Source organism: Ochlerotatus camptorhynchus, unplaced genomic scaffold (genome assembly GCF_037179485.1).
Source record: "Ochlerotatus camptorhynchus isolate MF236.1 unplaced genomic scaffold, CSIRO-AGI_Acam_v1.1 ptg000328l, whole genome shotgun sequence".
In the NCBI taxonomy this organism is placed as follows: Eukaryota; Metazoa; Arthropoda; class Insecta; order Diptera; family Culicidae; genus Ochlerotatus; species Ochlerotatus camptorhynchus.
Window position 1 is genome coordinate 4,254,854 of NW_027040816.1, and position 19,069 is coordinate 4,273,922.

The 19,069-nt window shown below is 41.8% G+C and overlaps 1 protein-coding gene across 1 annotated transcript in view; it reads right to left on the bottom strand.

Moving 5' to 3' along the window:
* Positions 1 to 19,069, bottom strand: part of LOC135708143 (uncharacterized) — a 508,021-nt gene that overhangs the window by 237,165 nt on the left and 251,787 nt on the right. Inside the window, exon 3 of the mRNA XM_065230121.1 lies at positions 2,555 to 2,669. The gene's annotated coding sequence lies outside the window, so the exon portion shown is untranslated. The remainder of the gene's footprint in view (positions 1 to 2,554; positions 2,670 to 19,069) is intronic.

Below are 19,069 nucleotides of genomic sequence, written 5' to 3' on the forward strand. Positions count from 1 at the left end.
TATTTCCCACTTTTTCTGAAATCGGCAGCCGCCATCTTTGATTTCAAGATGGCGCTGGACATCGATTTTCGGTCTCTATACGTCATCCCGATTCTGAAAATATACATATTGAAGGGTATTTGGCAGTTTTTCTCACTTTTTCTGAAACCGGAAGCCACCATCTTGGATTTCGAAATGGCGTCGTAAATCTATTTACGGATTTTAGACGTCATCCTTATTCCAAAAATATACATATTGAAGTGTATTTGGCAGTATTTCCCACTTTTTTCTGAAATTCGATTTCAAAATGGCGTCGGAAATCGATTGACGGGTTTTAGGCGTCATCCCGATTCTGTAAATATCCATATTGAAGGGTATTTGGCAGTATTTCCCACTTTTTCTGAAATTTGCAGCTACCATATATGATTTCAAGATGGCGCTGGGCATCGATTTTCGGTCTCTAGACGTCATCCCGATTCCAAAAATATCCATATTGAAGGGTATTTGGCAGTATTTACCACTTTTTCTGAAACCGGAAGCCGCCATCTTAGATTTAAAATCGGCGCTAGACATCGGTTTTCGGTCTCTAGACGTCATCCCGATTCCGAAAATATACATATTGAAGGGTATTTGGTAGTATTTCCCACTTTTTCTGAAACCGGAAGCCACCACCTTGGATTTCAAAATGGCGTCGGAAAGCGATTTACGGGTTTTAGACGTCATCCCGATTCCAAAAATATCCATATTCCATCCATATTGGTCTTGATCAACTGAACAAGTTCGCCCAAGAAAGCAATTTCCTAGATGGCAAGGATTTCAAGACATCACACAAACAAGGTTATCACAAATTCATGTACCTTAGCGTCGCGTAGTGAGAAAATTCCGAACTTCTGTCCACCAACAATAAGGTCGTGATCCACTGAACAACTTTGCCTAAGGAAGCAACTTCCGAGATGGCAAGGATTTCAAGATATCACACAGACAAAGATATCACAAATTCATGTACACTAGCGCCGCGTAGTGAGAAAATTCCGAACTTCTGTCAACCAACCTTTAGGTCTTGATCATCCCAGTGGCAGGCGCGTAGTCAACATGTTATACAGTGACAGCGGGCCTAGCACAGCAAAATAAATGATTTGAGCCCGGGACATGCTGCCTACTGTCAAACCATAGAGGTAACTCTAAGACCACTGGGTCCCGAAGAAAATCATTATTATTTTTGGCTCACTCAGTACCAGAACAACGGTCCCAAGCAGTCCCAAGCTATTTCACTCACCCCTGCATGTTCTGCATGAATCCACACACCCCTGATGTTATCTGTCAAACTTTCATAGCGAATCAAAACAAACATAGTGTAGTAATAGAATTTCAACTAGAATAGGGTACGTTAATCGTTTGCTTGGGACCAATAGGCTACTAAAGTGGTGAGCCAATTTAAAATCGTTAGTTTCGTATTGATTGTTGGTCAAACGCTGCTGTTGGTATGGACCTTGTCACTGGCCTGGTCTTGATTCACTGAACAACTTTGCCGAAGACAGTAACCTTCTACACTCAAAAAATTCCACACGTCATCATCATATGTCTCACACTTAATTTTGCGCTTATTGTGAAACACATCCATTTCATGTGTGAATCTTATGCTGTGAACCATGCATGAAAACTATGGATTTGAATTGTGACAAACTTGGATTCTATGTCCCTCATATGGTGATATCAATAGCTTTGCACTTCATAGTTCAATATTCTACAATATTCTACTTTCTCGACTTCTACTTTACCGACTCTAAAAATGAATTAACAAATATATAAACAAAACTTCCAGTGGCCAGAGCTTTCACATATCTTTTTAATGGGTCTGATTTGGGATTCGATCATGGACTGTTAGGGTGTGCTGCTGCCGGAGTCTTCGTTCGATCTCACTGTGCCACGGTTGTTCTCATATATAGAGGCGGGATGATAGGATAAAGTCACAATTCTTGTTTTCCATGTTTACCTTTCTGAGCAAGCAATTCACATCGTATTGAAATGCAAAAACACTTTAAATCCATCTGTTTTGAACAGTAGCGTGATTCAATGTGCAATACACTTGAATAGATAGTGAAAGATTTTCAACATTTCAAAGTTTGAAACACTAGAAATTAACGTGTATAATACATCGAACCAAGGTGAAATACGCTTAAAGTAAATGTGATTGTGCATTTAAAAAATCAAGTGTTTAAACACTTCGATCAAACGTGTGGAATGTCCAGGATCGCGAGATATTCCATGTTGGTCCCTATTAGGTCAAATCCCATATGCTACGTGTACTCCATTTACGCGATTCCCTCACGTAAACGGAATCATTCGAGACCAACGTAAATGGAATTCGTGTAGACCGAGTTCGCGTTCTTCGGGGGAAGAGTGTATATCATTATCCTTCTACCACTCCGATCGAGCTATGTAACAGAGCGAGTTTGTCATGGTAGTCGTAGCAACCGTTTTGTCTGTATCGTTGGTTGCTTTATGTGTTTGGATTCGCTGGTGCTTACTGTACCCACGGGTTTCCAATTTCCATGGCATTTCACCTAGCACTCACCTTTGGTTTTGCGTGGCGTGGAAGGGGGTGCTGGTGTTGGAGCCGGTGATCTGGAGTTATCTCTTCCTCGCTGCTGGTGACATCGGGAAGAAGACGCACGTTCGACACTTTCAGTCTGCAAGGAAAATGACAGGAGAGATAAAATCGATGATTAGAATAACAGCAATTTCGATCACAATTTTCGGTTAGTTTTATTTTGCTCCGTTCCATCCATCATGGACAGCCGGGAAAGCGGTGCGGGATTGGCCGGCAGACGAGCAAAAAAGGAAAACGATTATTTATTTACAGATCGGATCATATCAAAATATTGCTCAGAAATATTGCTTCCAGCAACGTATCATTTTGGATTGTTTACATGGTGGGATTTTATTTGGACAAAAACTTCGCTTTATTGATACACACTCAACGGAAGATTATTTTTCCACGGAACGTTTTCCATCCGGTACCGAGGGACATTCCCTTAGTAAGAAGGGGGGAAATGCGACGATAAATAGTAACCCATAGCTGAAGTGGAGAAGATACATATCATCAGACGATTTCGAAAATGGTATCCGACCGGAATGTTGGAGCAATTCCAGGTCAAATTGCAAAACATGTGTTTGGTTTTACCTCTCTGAATTCCATAAACTTCGCTTAATTGTTCGCTAGGAACAATTAACCAAGCAACCAGCTAATCGAAATGTCGTCTGACACAAAGTTGTACACTTAAAAAATTCTACACGTTAATGCTAAGTGAGTTTACCTGACGCTAGTAGAATTTAGTTATCAGTAATTGATGTTCATAAGGAACACATTTCATATCCACTTTTTAATCCCACGTCGAAGACACTCTTTTGACAGTTTGGCTTTCACGTACATGCTACGTGTTTTACACGTATGAAAAAATAAGAAACATGGCCACTGTACGAAGGCAGTCCAATGAAGGTGAAGTACCCAGGAAGCCAGAATACCCGATTCTGCAGTTCTTCCAACCAAAAAACCTGGCCTCAAAAACAATTTGGAAGTACGCTGTACTCTTCGAGTAGGGTAAATGATGGCTTCGGCACCCATTGACTATTTTCGGCAACCGAAATTGAAACGTTAATTTCACTGTATTTTCCCATCAAAACTCTTCGCTGAATGTATTAAGCCGATTCCTTACCTTTTCAGCTTCAATCTGATTACATTTTTACGACTGTGCAATCCTGTTATGCCATATTTTTCTTTAAATTAAACATACACACTACAAAATACGGCTGATTTCGAGTTGCCAATAATAGAACAGCTGGTTAACACGCAGTTCAAATGGAAAGGGTGCCGAAGAAAAAGAGACTCCCGACAATAGTCACACTCACCTGAGAAGTTTGGATCGTTGTAAAAACATGTTCAATCCGTTTTGATCAATTCTGTCGATTGGAATTGGTAGAACAGCAAGCAGCAGATAAATTTCAACAAACAAACCTGTCATGTATGTGTGTGACGCTGAGAAATCGCTAATAGAAGTTCGGACGCTGCTTAGATTGACGAGAATACGTAAATTCCCCTACTCTTTGAGTTAAATTCCTCCAAAAAATACGAAATGTAAGTAAACTGCTTTGGCAAAACAAATGCTGAAAAATAATGAAAAATGATCCGGGCCAACGCTTGCGGCTTGCCGTGCATGTTCATGGAACTGTTCCATCTTCCGAAGCGGCCAGAAATAGGCAGAATGTAGAATTACTTAATATATTGGCTAACGGAAGATACATGCTGCCAAAGTTGAAAAAAGCGGTAAATCATAGAAATCTAGCGTATTTTAATCCCATATGATATACAGTAGCGTAAAACTATTGAAACATACCATTTTAAAGCTTGAAATCTAAGCTTTCCAATGAGGCTATCTACATTACAAATCGATCAAATTTTTGTATAGTCACATGAAAAAATACTAAAAACCTACGATTTTTCAAAACTAAATCATGTTGCAATAAAAATGTCCACCTCAGTTCGCTCAACTGTTCATTAGAGAATAAAGTACAATCCTAGTGCTAACTTTCAGCGAAGGTTACATCTGCACTTACTTGCTCTAGCTCGAGAACGCACCAATTGAAACTGTTGTGTTTTCCTTCAGCAAACACCGGATGGATTACAAATAATTTTAAATTCGTATTAATAACATTGCTCAGAACAAACGTATGATCTTTATTAAAGTCTGGAACGCACAAAAATTTGTCAACAATTGGTGTATTTCTGTTCAAAATGCATAAAAAAAAACATAAAATGCTGCAATTGGAAGTTGAGTGTATATACAATGGTTGCTATGATGAGTTTTCACCGTTTGCTTTCCAGTTTTCAATATGACGTCCAAGCAAGAGGAGCACCCGAGCAAAGCTGGTGATCAAATTGAAATCAAAATTTACTGTTATGTTATAATATATTTTGAGTTAAGGGATCTTTCTTCGTAGTTCACTTTTTAAAAAGAACTTTTAATGCTAACACTATTTATTACCGATCTTACACGTTACACATTTATGATGAAAAAGAGGTAGAGCCTCGTGTGCTCTACCGTTTTAAAGACTAAATATGCTTACATTACAAAATTATGTTACCTGTCTCCTATTGGTGGAGCTACGTGGCGTGATGCGCCACGTTTTCGCGCCAACCAACCTTACTGCCTGATTGGTCAATCCACCTATCAGTATTTTCCTGACGATTCCCCCTCTACTGGAAAGTCGTCCCCGACTTTCACGATCCCTGGCTCCTGCGGGATGAATCTTGGTTGCCTGATGTGGTGGTGTGTGTCGTTGACCTGCGTTAGTCCTGAAGTCCCTGGTCCTGTAGGTCTCTCCGTGCTGATGGTTCCCGTGTTGGTTCGTCTTGGTATCCAGAAGGACGTCGATTTTCATGGTAAGAATGAAAGAACTGTCTTTGTAACTAATACTGCTAGGAGCACTAGTATTAGGGTCGATAATGTTCCAAATGAGATCCAGCTAACCAGATGTAGTTGCCAGTGTATGTTGTCCGTAGTCATATTCAGATGCTCTATATGACTCCGGTGCTCCAGATTGATTTGCTGTAAGTACTGTAAAGGCATCTTGTTTATGATTTTTGAAGGAGTTACCGTTAGTACCGTCGTTGGAAGATAAGTTTTATGTAATACGTCGGTGTTGTTGTTGGTGTATTCCTCGTCGTTCAACTTGATGGTACAGCCAGAGAACTGGATAAGGTATGATCCTCGTAGCTCTCTTACTTGCCTTGAACAGTTTGATGTTAGGGTGACGTTGTTAGCACTCACCAATATGTTTGCATCATCAATTCGCTTTATGAAGTTTTGTCCATATACTTTCTCCATAGGACATTGAGCTGATTCGCTATCAACCAACTGTTGAACGCATTTTCCCAACGGTTCTAGCTGTGAATTCATGCAGATATATTGATTTCGATGCCGTTTACATGGAGTGTTGGTTAAAAAGGAATTAAGTCCTTTCACGTAGTATTTCGCCGTTAAATGGATTCGATGGTTGTTGGAAATTACTGGTTCTATGTAGTTTAAGTGATATTCCACATCTTTGACTCGTGGAATTTTGAGTGTGTACATAATTTCTTCCTTACCATACAGTACTTAGGCGCTGTATATATCTAATATGTTGTCGACTGCACCCGTTCCAAGACCACTGTTCCTGAGGAATTCCTGGGCTATGGTTATCTCGTCTGGTGAAATGATGCGGCTGCTGGGGATATTGCGTCGGGCTAGTGTGATCGCTTCTTCTATTAGTCCTAACTGATCGATTAACTCATCTAAATGAAGTATCAAATTAACTGACTCAAAACCTTCAATGGTTTTATTTTGAAATCTATCATGAAATTTAACGAAAGTATTGATTGATTCTGTGGTATTTCTCATTCTAGTTTCCAGTATGCTATTGATTTTAACTTGTCTGTTGTTCTGATCAATAAGAGAATTAATTGTACCGTTAATAATTTTTAGATCGTCAGCATCCGAGCTGCCTGATACATATTTCCAAGCGCGACCTAAACTTTCCCATCGCTTTTGTCTAGAGGGTCTAAATTTATTGTACATTGAATGGAGTTTTTCTAACTTTACTTTTAATATTGGACTTAACATTTGTTGTTTAGAAATTTGGTTTTCGATTATTGAGTCTAGATTTTTGATTGTCTCTGCAAGTGAATTAAGGTTTATATGATGTCCAATTCTCGAATAACTGCTGCTGATTTTAGCTATTCCTATCGGGATGATTACCACCGGGTTTTTCTCCTTTACGTCTATTAGTCTGTATCGATTGCCGGAAGGGTGTGGTTTTGCCTTTTCTTTAACCAATGCTTTAGTCTTTTCAATATTTTTATATTGTCTATTTTCTAAAGGCGTCTCTGTATTTTTCGATGCAAATCGTCTGATGTTGTCCCGTGCAGTCTGTATGTTAATTTGCTTCGCGAGATTAATTTCAGCTAGATTTAATGAATCGCTTGTTCCTAAAATAATTTCGAGAGGCTTCAAATCCGTCGTACTGTGCTTTGAGTCGTTGTAAAGCGCAGTAACCAGTGCGAGTCCTTCATAGAGGGTCAGGTTTTCAACTTTGCTGCGGTTTGCTAGGTACATTTCCAGCTATGTACTGTGGAAGCGTTCCACAATTCCATTACCTCTGCTGTCACTAGCAAAATGCAATGCGATCCCTTGCGTCTCTAGAAAGGCTCTAAATCGAGCATTTCGAAATCCCGCCGCTTGATCACAGGTGATCATTTTCGGCAACCCGAAGATTTTGAAATACTCGATCAGTGTTTCCTGAAGTATTTCCGTTGTCTCATTTTCGATTTGAAATATTTGTGCGAATTTGGAAAAAGAATCTACGAGAGTGAGGAATTTGTGTCGCTCCTTGACATAGACGTCAATGAAAACGTTTTCGAAAGGTTTCTCGTAAATCCTTCGAGCGATAGGTATTTTAAATGGTTTTCGCTCGTATTTGGCGAATTTACGGTCTTGACAATTTTTGATAAATGCTTTAACCTTGCCAAGCATACCAGAAAAGTAAGCGCACTTCCTAATTTCCTCATATGTCAGCTTATAATTTCTGTGGTTAAAGTTATGATGCTTAGATATAAATTCTTGCTGGTCCGCACCTGAAATTAGATCTGGTAGAAGCATATTAGAATATTGTACCTGCTGAAAATTCAATTCATCACTTTCCGATTGAACTTCTTCTTCAAACTCTTCTTCCACTTCTACCGGGTCCACCTCCTCCGTGTTGTTAGCTTCAATTCGAGGTTTTGGGTGGAACGGTCGCCGCGGTGCGATGGCATCCGGTTTCTTTAATTTAGTTGCACTGCTCGCGGCACTTTGCTGGGGTGCATTAAATGGTTTATGTTTGTACACTGGTTTTCGCACTTCTGATTTATTATGACGGCCTGTAAGGCATCTTCCAGCGTTTTAGGTTTAGAATTACGGATGATAGAAGCAAGTGGTTCACTTACTCCATCTAAGAATTTTGCTATCGTCATTAATTCTAGCATTTGCGAAGGCATCATAGGGTGTAGTTGTAGGTTCGCTTTTAATTTAGTGTTTAATTCCTTTATATCGTTATAAATTTTTTGGTTGTTTCTGTCACCTCTCTTCATATGAAATAAATTATGAAGATTGGTGGCAAAATCACGTTGATCACCAAAATTCTCTCTCAGAACTTTCGTCAATTGTGCAATTGTATCAGGATTTCCATTGGCACATACTACTGCGCGTGCCTCGCCTTTCACTTTATTTTTGATCGCCCTAAAATAGTGCGCGTTGAAGGTGTCCTCCTCGTTCACCCTTTACTTTGAACTCGTTATAGAGCTCATCTACTTCCTGAAGCCATGCGTTCAGTTCTTTCTTACTGCCTGAATACTCTGACAGTTGTTTGATAGGGTCAGGAATATAATAAGCATTTCCTGCTCCCTGAATTAAGTTTTGTAGCTGAGCAATTTGTTGCTTCAGCTGCTCAATTTCCGCGTTGCGTGTTTCTGGCATATCTAAATAGTGGTTTAAAGGGACAGGGACAGGCCTGCTGGGGTGAGAGGCAATCACGCTTACCACTACTTCACTGGCGCTACTATGAATTTTGACTGAAAGAAACGATTTTTTTGTCGACCAATTTTTGCGCGTTCCAGTCTTTATATGGAAACCTAAACTCAGGAAACAATGCGTTATAATCATTGAAACAATTGAAATTATGAGAAAGAGCAATTTAAAAGTAGAGTGTTTGTCGGCTTTGGCAATAAAGTGTTTCTTCACATTCATTCATTCACATTCATTGGCAAAGTACGGACAGTATAATATCAATGAGCTTTTGAAAACATTTATATCTCCAGGTATGGATCTTTCCATAAATACTTATGAAGACGTATTGAACATAATTTTAAGATAACGGCGCCGGTGGTGTAGTGGTAAGCGTGATTATCTCTCACCCCAGCAGGCCTGGGTTCAATCCCAGTCGGCGCCGCCGGGATGTTCTGAGGCATAACATCTCTGATCACGCCTTCCATCGGATGGGAAGTAAAGCCGTTGGTCCCCGGTTCATGAGTTGATGGGTCGATAGGTAGGGTCCAGGTGTGGGAGCTGCCTTCCTGGCACGTCGGTAGCATTGGTGCTCAGCACGGAAAACAAGATCAACGGAAAAAAAAATAATAACAATTTTAAGAACTTCATTGAATAGTTAAGAGTTATAAAATTCTGTTGCACACATCAAAGGAAGTAAAAATAGTTTTAAAGACCAAAATATGTTTGCCACCTAATTGTATGGGACCTTCCCATAGTGCGTTGGCATGGCTTATAACATAGAGGTAACTCTAAGACTAGTAGATCGCGAAGAAACGTGCTCAACTTTTTGGCAATCAAGGCAATCAAGTCAAGCTGAACAATGCATTAGGCCCTTAGTAACAATGATCGATTCTCTTCGTCGTCTTTCTGTTTCTTTAAAAACTTGGGTACAGAACCATTTCTTGTCGTGTGTGTCGTATTAGAAGCTAGATAAACTTCTTCCATCGATTTGTGAGCAGAAAATAGCTAGGAATGTCGTAACATGGCCGTGAGGATTCAAAGAGAATGTCGACGAAGAGAATCTGCCAATGTTACTTAGCATCTAATGCATTGTCTCAGACGTCAATTCGATTAGATGCGTCCCTTTTCAGGATGTATTGAAAAATATTGAATGCGCCATTTTGAAACATTAGGCGTGTGTCCAAATGGTCGAATTCCAGCACAAACTTGGTTCATTACTCCCAGTGAAAAATTATGGCAGCCGGCGCCGGTGGTGTAATGGTAAACGTTACTGCTTTCTCACCCCCAATGGGTCTGGGTTCAATCCCAGCCGAGGTCGGTGGAATTTTTCAGAGGCATTAAAATCTCTGATCACGTATTCCTTCGGAAGGGAAGTCAAGCCAGTGATCCCGGCCCATGTGTGTTGAATGGTGCGATATCTTACGCAGGGGTGGAAGCTGCCGTCAATGGGTGGCAATCGATGTCCGTTGGTGGTTGGCACTAGATTGTGGAACAGAAACCGACGTTAAATAAAGGAATGAAGAATAAGAAGAAGCATTATGCGTAGTTTCATGGAATTCGGAGAGGGAAAAATAAAATCCATTCGTCATTTGGCGTGGAACTGCTCTGTTGCGTTACAGAGCTTTTCTCTCTCTGTAAATATTATTAGTTACCTGACTACCTCTGAGATAAGATATTGAAAAGAAAGAAGCAAGTCGAAAGTAATTTCCACTGACTTTTATCGCTCATTTCAATGCCTAACTGAAGTAGAATGCACAAATCTTGATGAACATTTCAAAAAGGTCCCATCTGCTTTGATCGATTTTCTCTTTCTTCAATAACTCAGCTGCAGAAACGTTCCTTGATGTGCTTGATGTGTGCTGGATGGTTGATGGGAACTCCTTTATCGAACTGTTGCCAAAAATAACGCGACATCTGTTTGTGTAACCGTGGTTATCAACAGAGAAAGTCGATTAAGAGAATCGATCAAAGTAGATAGGACCATTTGAAATGTCCATCTAGAAATGTTCCATTTGGTGGTGAGGAACTACTTCTGCCGGAGGGGAGAAATTTAATTTGCCTTGAGTGCATTTCCTTCGGCAGCACTATCGATAACGGTTACAATGTGGTCGGCATGAGGCGAACAAGGCGATGGTTTCTTTTATTCAATCATTTTACGACGGACAAACTTGATTCGATTTGCCTGGGTGAAGTTCATTCCACGGGCACTGGGCAGGTTGGGTTAACCCTTATGTGCGTGACGATTTTTCCACCCGTAAAAGGGTGACGGGGTACCCGGGTACCCAAGCTTATTGCGAAGCTCAGACAATAAGATAGAACCAAACATTGTTCTGCAAAGTTGTAGGTTTAGATAAGAACTAAAATATGGCCTACATACATTTAGGAATGAACCGCTCATTGTCCCCAGAAAAGGTTCCGGAAGCCCCGGGGAGTGGTCAAACTCTGATTTTAACAAAAATGCATATCATGCATATCAAAATTTTCAGAATTTCATGAACATGTCATTAGAGATCATGTAAACTGACAAGAGTTACAAAGGCCATCCGATGGCCCTGGAACAAATTCCAGAAGCCCCAGGGGAAGTGGTCAATTTCTGATTTCAACATAAACTAATAATGCGTAATTTCAAAATGTTCAGAATGGCATGGACATGTCATTAGATACCATGTCAACTAACAAAAGTGACAAAGGCTACCCCATGGCCCTGGAACAGGTTCCGAAACCCCCAAGGGAGAGGTCAATCCCTGATTTTAACATAAACTAGTCATTCAGTATATCAAAATTTTCATAATTTCATGGACATGTCATAAGAGACCATGCCATCTGACAAGAGTGACAAAAACCATCCGATGGCCCTGGAACAGATTCTAGAAGCCCCGGGAAGAGGCCAGTCTCTTATTGTAAAAGAAAACAGTCGTGCGACATATCAAAATTTGCATAATTTCATAGACAATTCATTAAAGACCATATTAACTAAGCAGAATACAATGGCATCGCAATGACCCAGAACAGGTTCCAGAAACCCCCAGGTAAGTTGCTTATTTCTGATTGCAACATAAACTAATCATGCGACTTTTCAAAATTTTCATAATGTCATGAACATGTCATTAGAGACCATGTCAACTGTCAAGAGTGACAAAGACCGGAACAGATTCCGGAAGCCCCAGAGGAAGTAGCCAGTCTCAGTACCACTATTGTCACCCGAATTTACAATCATGAGTTCCTCAAGTTTTAAATAAACCATTAAAATTAATTTCTACGAAAAATTTCAAAAGTTTCTGCAAAGAAAATTAATTTCAAAATTTCAGACATGTTCAAAAAATTCTGAAAATTTGAATATGCCGCATGACTAGTTTCTGCTGAAACTAGAAAATGGCCTTTTCCTCAGGGGCGACTTGAACCTGTTCCAAGGACATTGGGAGGCCATTGTCATTTTTCGCAATTGGCATGCTCTCTAATGAATTGTCCATGAATTTCTGAAAATTTTGATGTGCCGCACGTCTGGTTTTGTTGAAATCAGAGATCGGCCACTTCTACCGGGGCTTACGGAATCTGTTCCAGGGACATAGGGTGGCCATTCTCACTCTTGTCATTTGGTATAGTCTCTAATGACATGTCCATCAAATTCTGAAAATTTTGATATGTCGCATGGCTAGTTTTTATTTAAATTAGAGGATGGCCACTTCCTCCGGGGCTTGCGGAACCTGTTCCGGGGACATTGGGTGACCATTGTCACTCTAATCAATTAGCATGGTGTCTAATGGCATGTTCATCAATTTCTGAAAATCTTGATGGACTGCACGTCTGGTTCCGTTAAAATCAAAGCTTGGCCACTTCCTCTTAGGTTTTCGGGTGGTCCATTCTGGAATTCATGTACGCCATCTTTCAGTTCTTATCTAAACCTGCAACTTTGCAGAACATTATTTGGTTCTATCTTATTGTCTGAGGATCGTAAAAAGCGTGGGTACCCGGGTACCCAGTCACCCGTTTAAGGGGTACAAATAGTACATAACCCCTTATTAGCCCCTCCTTCACTCAAATTTCTTGAAATTTCACCAGATAGTTTGTGTTAGCATTTTACAAGATGTCAGAAAGCTGCATAACGATAAACATCACGTACATGATTTTATTTCAATTCAAACATCAAAATGGGTACCCGGGTACCCCGTCACCCACATAAGGGTTAACCGCAAAAAGTACGTAGGTTTTAGTTGATGGTTAATAGTGCTTAACCCTCCAGCGCCCATAAAGCTGGGTTAGACAAGGCAAGTCAATTGTTCGACTCAGCTGAAATCAATTGGCTTGGATTGCATTTATTAGGGTTCTGTAGACCATAATTTAGACCTATAGAATGCCTTAAGAACTCGATACAACTTGTAATGTTGCTTGAGAGGGTTGACAGGTTTTATTTTAAATATCAGGACACCTACGAAAGAAATCAGGATGGTGTTGGGCTTAGGTTGTTGTCATTTAAAATCGGAAATTTTGAAAGTGGTGAGCGTTGCATCAATTATTTAAATCCAGGATAAATCAGGATTTTTCAATAAACATTAGGGTAAATGAGGCCTTTATCATTTTATCAGGATGAACAAAAATATCAAAAATATAAATCTTCACAGCAAAAAAATAATTTTGATATCACATCAAAGTGGATGCACTACAATCATGTCGAAAATTTCATGTAATTTTTATGACCACATAAATAAACAAATGCAGTAAAAGCAGCGTAATGACAGTTCATGCATTGTATTAATGATAATTTTGTCCTTTTTAGCAAGTAATATTACACCATATTTTCGACATGATTGTAGTGCATCCACTTTGACGTGATATCAAAATTATTTTTTTGCTGTGTTGATAAATCAGAACACCTGGCAACCCGGCTTGAACGGCAAGGTTTACACGTTCAATTCGCGTTCAAGCAAAGTTAACGTAAAGCAAAAAGATGAACGACTCTTACGATCTACATGAGACACGAATAGCACCCACCGCAAGTGAAAAACCAAATAATACACTGTTAATGTTACACACTTAGTTTTTTTACCGAGCTCGGCTGTGCAAATCTCGGCATGATAAGTTTCACTGAGATCTCAGCAAAAGTGACAGTGAAGTCACGGATAATGCTTAGCTGAATCTCAGCGAACAAATTAAATGTTTGCTGCGATCAGTCTTGCAATTGCTCATTACAGCTAAACTGCTATTTTTCGTTATCATGAAACAATGGGATACTATAATGATAGTTTTTATTTGTAAGATGCAAGAAGAGGTGGTAAAGTTTGTATATGACACATATGACACGCAATCCCAGACCACGACGGCGATGAGTGTGGTTTCGAGGAAGCGCTCAAAAGTCTAAAGGAACGCTTCAGTATTAAAACATCGGCTAATGAGAGTAGCAATAAGGGAGAATGTTTCAAATCTATCAACAAATGATCATAATTTTAAAATCTTCGAAGAAATCTTCAAGCCAGCGAGAATGACGCTCTTTAAATCACAAATTTACGCTTCACATTCCACGAGCAATACAAAAACATGATCATTCTTTTGTGGATTTGTTGAATTGTTTCAATCCTGGATTCAGTAGGCAAATTAACGCAACATTTACCAAAACCAATCCCGAAATATGCATCATCGAGCGATGACGTTCCATTTTTTACAGGACGCTTCTTTTCCCTTCATTTTCACGAGCATGCACGATAAATCGGTTTGGTCCAAATCTATTAATATATGTGTTTATTTTTTACGTAGGATTATATCTTTCGGCAACATATTGGGGATGCAATTTCAAAAAACCAGAACCGACCGCGTTACGAAAAGTGGTCAGGTTTCGACCACTTATAACTCTGTCCATAGCGGATGGATTTTAATTCTAAACAAGCCAATCAAATAGATTTTTTTTTCTAAAAATCTGCTAAAATGAACACTGTACCAATTTTCAATAGGTCACTATTGAAAATTACACGAATATCAAGCTGTTGCAATGGTGATCATAATTATCACATACATACATATATTTATTTGTACAACATCACATTTAAGATAATACATAATCAACAATAGTACGCCACAATACTCGGTTTGCGGCTGCCGCTCTCCATCCTCGGTCATGCCCAATGCTCCCTAGATCACGCTCTACCTGGTCCGCCCATCGTGCTCTCTGCGCTCCACGCCTTCTTGTGCCAACCGGATCAGTAGCGAACACCAACTTTGCAGGGTTGTTGTCCGGCATTCTTGCAACATGCCCTGCCCACCGCATCCTTCCGGCTTTGGCCACTTTCTGGATGCTGGGTTCGTCCTAGAGTGAAGCGAGCTCGTGGTTCATTCTTCGCCGTCACTCACCGTTCTCCTGCACACCGCCGAAGATCGTCCTTAGCACACGTCGCTCGAAAACTCTGAGTGCTTGCAGGTCCTCCTCGAGCATAGTCCATGTCTCGTGTCCATAGAGGACCACCGGTCTTATTAGCGTTCTGCACATGGTACATTTGGTGCGGGGGTGAATCTTTTTTGACCGTAGTTTCTTCTGGAGCCCGTAGTAGGCACGACTTCCACTGATGATCCACCTTCGTATTTCACGTCTCACATTGTTGTCAGCCGTCATTAAGGATCCAAGGTAAACGAATTCCTCCACTACCTCGAAAGCATCCCGTCTATCGAGACATTACTTCCTAGACGAATCCTGTCATGTTCGGTTCCGCCTACTAGCATGTACTTTGTTTTTGACGCACTCACCACCAGTCCGACCTTTGCTGCTTCGTGTTTCAGGCGGGTGTATAGCTCTGCCACCGTTCCAAATTTTCTTGCGATAATGTCCATGTCGTCCGCAAAGCACACAAATTGACCGGATTTCGTGAAAATCGTACCCCAGCTGTTGAGCCCGGCTCGTCGCATAACACCTTCTAGAGCGATGTTGAAGAGTAGGCATGAGAGTCCGTCACCTTGTCGCAGTCCCCGGCGAGATTCGAATGAACTGGATAGTTCACCCGAAACCCTTACGCAGTCCATCGTTGCTTTGATCAGTCTGATCAGCTTCCCAGGAAAGCCGTTCTCGTCCATGATTTTCCATAGCTCTGTGCGGTCGATTCTGTCGTATGTCGCCTTAAAGTCAATGAACAAATGATGCGTTGGCACGGAATTTCTGGAGGATTTGCCGTACGGTGAAGATCTGATCCGTTGTAGATCGGCCGTCAATGAAGCCGGCTTGATAACTTCCCACGAACTCGGTCATTTTAGGTGATAGACGACGGAAGATGATCTGGGATAGCACTTTGTAGGCGGCATTCAAAATGGTGATCGCTCTGAAGTTCTCCCATTCCAAATGGTCGCCTTTCTTGTGAATGGGGCAGATTACCCCCTCCTTCCACTCCTCCGGTAGCTGTTCTGTTTCCCAGATCCTGACTATCATCCGGTGCAGGCAGGTGGCCAACTTTTCTGGGCCCATCTTGATGAGTTCGGCTGCGATACGATCCTTACCAGCTGCTTTGTTGTTTTTGAGCTGCTGAATGGCATCCTTAACTTCCCTCAGCGTGGGAGATGGGTCAGTTCCGTCCTCTGCTGCACTGACGTAGTCGTTTCCTCCATTGCGCTGGTCTCCCGTGCGCATCGAAGTGTTGCTTCCACCTTTCAATCACCTCACGTCCGTCCGTCAAGAGGCTCCCGTCCTTATCCTTGCACATTTCGGCTCGCGGCACGAAGCCGTTGCGGGATGCGTTGAGCTTCTGGTAGAACTTCCGTGTTTCTTGGGAACGGCACAGCAGTTCCATTTCTTCGGAACGTTTTGGGCGCAGTTTGACCATCACCAGGTAGTGGTCAGCGTCGATGTTAGCGCCACGATAGGTGCTGACGTCGATAATGTCGGAGAAGTCCCGTCCATCAATCAGAACGTGGTCGATTTGCGATTCCGTCTGCTGAAGTGATCTCCAGGTGTAACGATAGGGGAGGCTGTGTTGTAAGAAGGTGCTACGTATGGCCATGTTCTTGGAGCCGGCGAAATCGATGAGTCGTAGGCCGTTCCCGTTCGTCAGCTGGTGGGCGCTGAATTTTCCAATCGTCGGTCTGAATTCCTCCTCCTGGCTTACCTGAGCGTTAAGGTCTCTTATGATGATCTTGACGTCGTGGCTTGGGCAGCGATCGTACTCGCGGTCGAGCTGCGCGTAAAATGCGTCCTTGTCATCATCAGTACTTCCGGAGTAAGGGCTGTGCACGTTGATTATGCTAAAGTTGAAGAATCGACCCTTGATCCTCAACCTGCACATTCTTTCGTCGATCGGCCACCAACCGATCACGCGCTTCTGCATTTCGCCCATCACGATGAAAGCTGTGCCCAGCTCGCGTGTGTTGCCGCAACTCTGGTAGATGGTATGATTACCTACGTTCGCACCATGGATCCTATCCAACACACCTCCTGCAGCGCTACGATGCCGAATCCGTGGTCCTTCAGTAGATTGGCGAGTATTCGGGTGCTCCCGATGAAATTGAGAGATCGACAGTTCCACGTGCCGAGTTTCCAATCGCAAGTCTTATTTTGTCGCTGTGGTCGTTGCCGTTGGTCTCGGTTTGTATTCCTCTATTGCTGATTTTCCATTGCAATACTTTTTTACGGCTGGCTCGCAGGGCCTGACACCAACCCCCTAACTTTCCGGAAGACCAGGGTGCACAGTTGTGCTTAGAGTCCTTCACTGGCACTCGGACGTAGATCAGCCGCCCCTAACATGGGAAACAGATGCTGTTATGAGCCGCTCCTCCTGGATAACAGACGCTCAGGCTTGCCGAAGCAAACCCTCCCCCTTCCCTGTCAGCCTATGACCAAAGTTCCCACCGGGGTTGGTTACCCGATCTTCCCTAAGGTTGCTCACAGTTCCCAGCCGGTACCACGGGGAGGTAGGGATAGGAGTTGCTGGGAAGAGGCTAGTGATCTCAATGGGATCTGTATTGTGCATTACCCAGCATTAATCAATCACCGATTTCCTGAAAAAAGCACTTTCCCTAACACAGATTTAAACATTGCATTCCATCCAGTCTCGCCGAACGGTCTAGTAAGTGTTGTTGTCTGGTCGTCGTCAGCAGCAGCATCAGTACACAACAAAAAGCTCCCCATAAGCAGCTAGCTATCAAGGCTGCCCTCAAAAGCCCTCAATTCACCGAAGAGGGGAAAGAAGCCGCACCGCTGCTGATCGGATTCAGTAGCTCGTCTGTGGGCCATCCATCCCATTCGTTCCAAAAAACTTATTGCTCACCAGCCTCATCCGTGTTGAAGACCCTAATAGCTCAGCATTACTCAATTATCACGACAAACCGGTCTTTTTCAGGACCACCATAGGTTATTGTTGTTTAAGAGTTAATTTTCATTGAACGTTCGCTCGCCTTGCTGCTACACGCAAACCAAAAATCTATTACAATGGATGTTAGTTCCGTTTCCTATCATCCTCTGTTCATGAACATCGCAACGAATGTTAGAAATTGACCATGCAGGCGATGTAATGGTTTTTTGTCTTTTTTATTTCGTGTTCTATCTACGCTTTCGACTATACCAGTAAGCTTGTAGAACGACGCACATTGTAGAACATTGTAGAACAACGCACACACTTGCCTCGAATCTCTCCAGCAGAAAAAGCATACGAAGTCGAGTATGCGAGAAAATGAGCGCTTCATGTTTGCTTTTAGGCTATCCATATTCAGAAGCATGGAGAGAGCAGTGGAGAAAGCAGAGGTCTGATCATCGCAACGTTCGTGGTTCGAGTCCAGTCGGCAATCTGTTTCCTATTTGTGTCGACATAGCTAATTTACCTCACTAATACACTCTACATTTTTCGGTCTTCAATTTTCTTGCATTAGACCGCAGCTATGTATATCGTATCCTCGGTTCATGCGGTCTCCACTAACATCCTCTGATGATGAATCCCACATAATTGTAAGCGAATCTTACATGCCCCGGTTGGGTGTAGCCACATCACCCCCAAAGCTCTTTGATTATGTACCCAGCAAGTGGTGCATTGAAATTCTCGCAATGACCGAATACCACATGACCTTATTTTAGCGAGAAATTCCTCCAATCAATTTTCGCTTTTTTATTATCTATTGAATAAAAAAAAAATTGCGTAATTTGGTCATCACAAAACGAAGCGTTTCCGTGATGGAAAAAAGTGGTTTCCCCAAGGGGTAAGTCACTCAGCACATTGTGCCGAAATTAGATTAGGCACAGCTTGGGCACTTCCATCATCACACCTTCGGCACAATCTAATAGGCATTGAATGTTCTAGGAATTCTAGAGGTACCAGACTTTTTGAAATTCACCAAGAGATGGCTAAGTTGTGCCATTGCAAACTTGCCGTTACACGCTTTTCGGAGGCTTCGTAGTCGGCGTAAAGTTGTGTACCCTATTCGGAGTGTTAAACAGGACTGGATATCAAACCCAGCTACCTTCAGCATAGTTTTGCTCCATACCTGTGGTTTAAACGAGTGAGCTAAGTCAATGACATTCAAATAAAAAAAAACCTTAATAAAAATCGACGCCG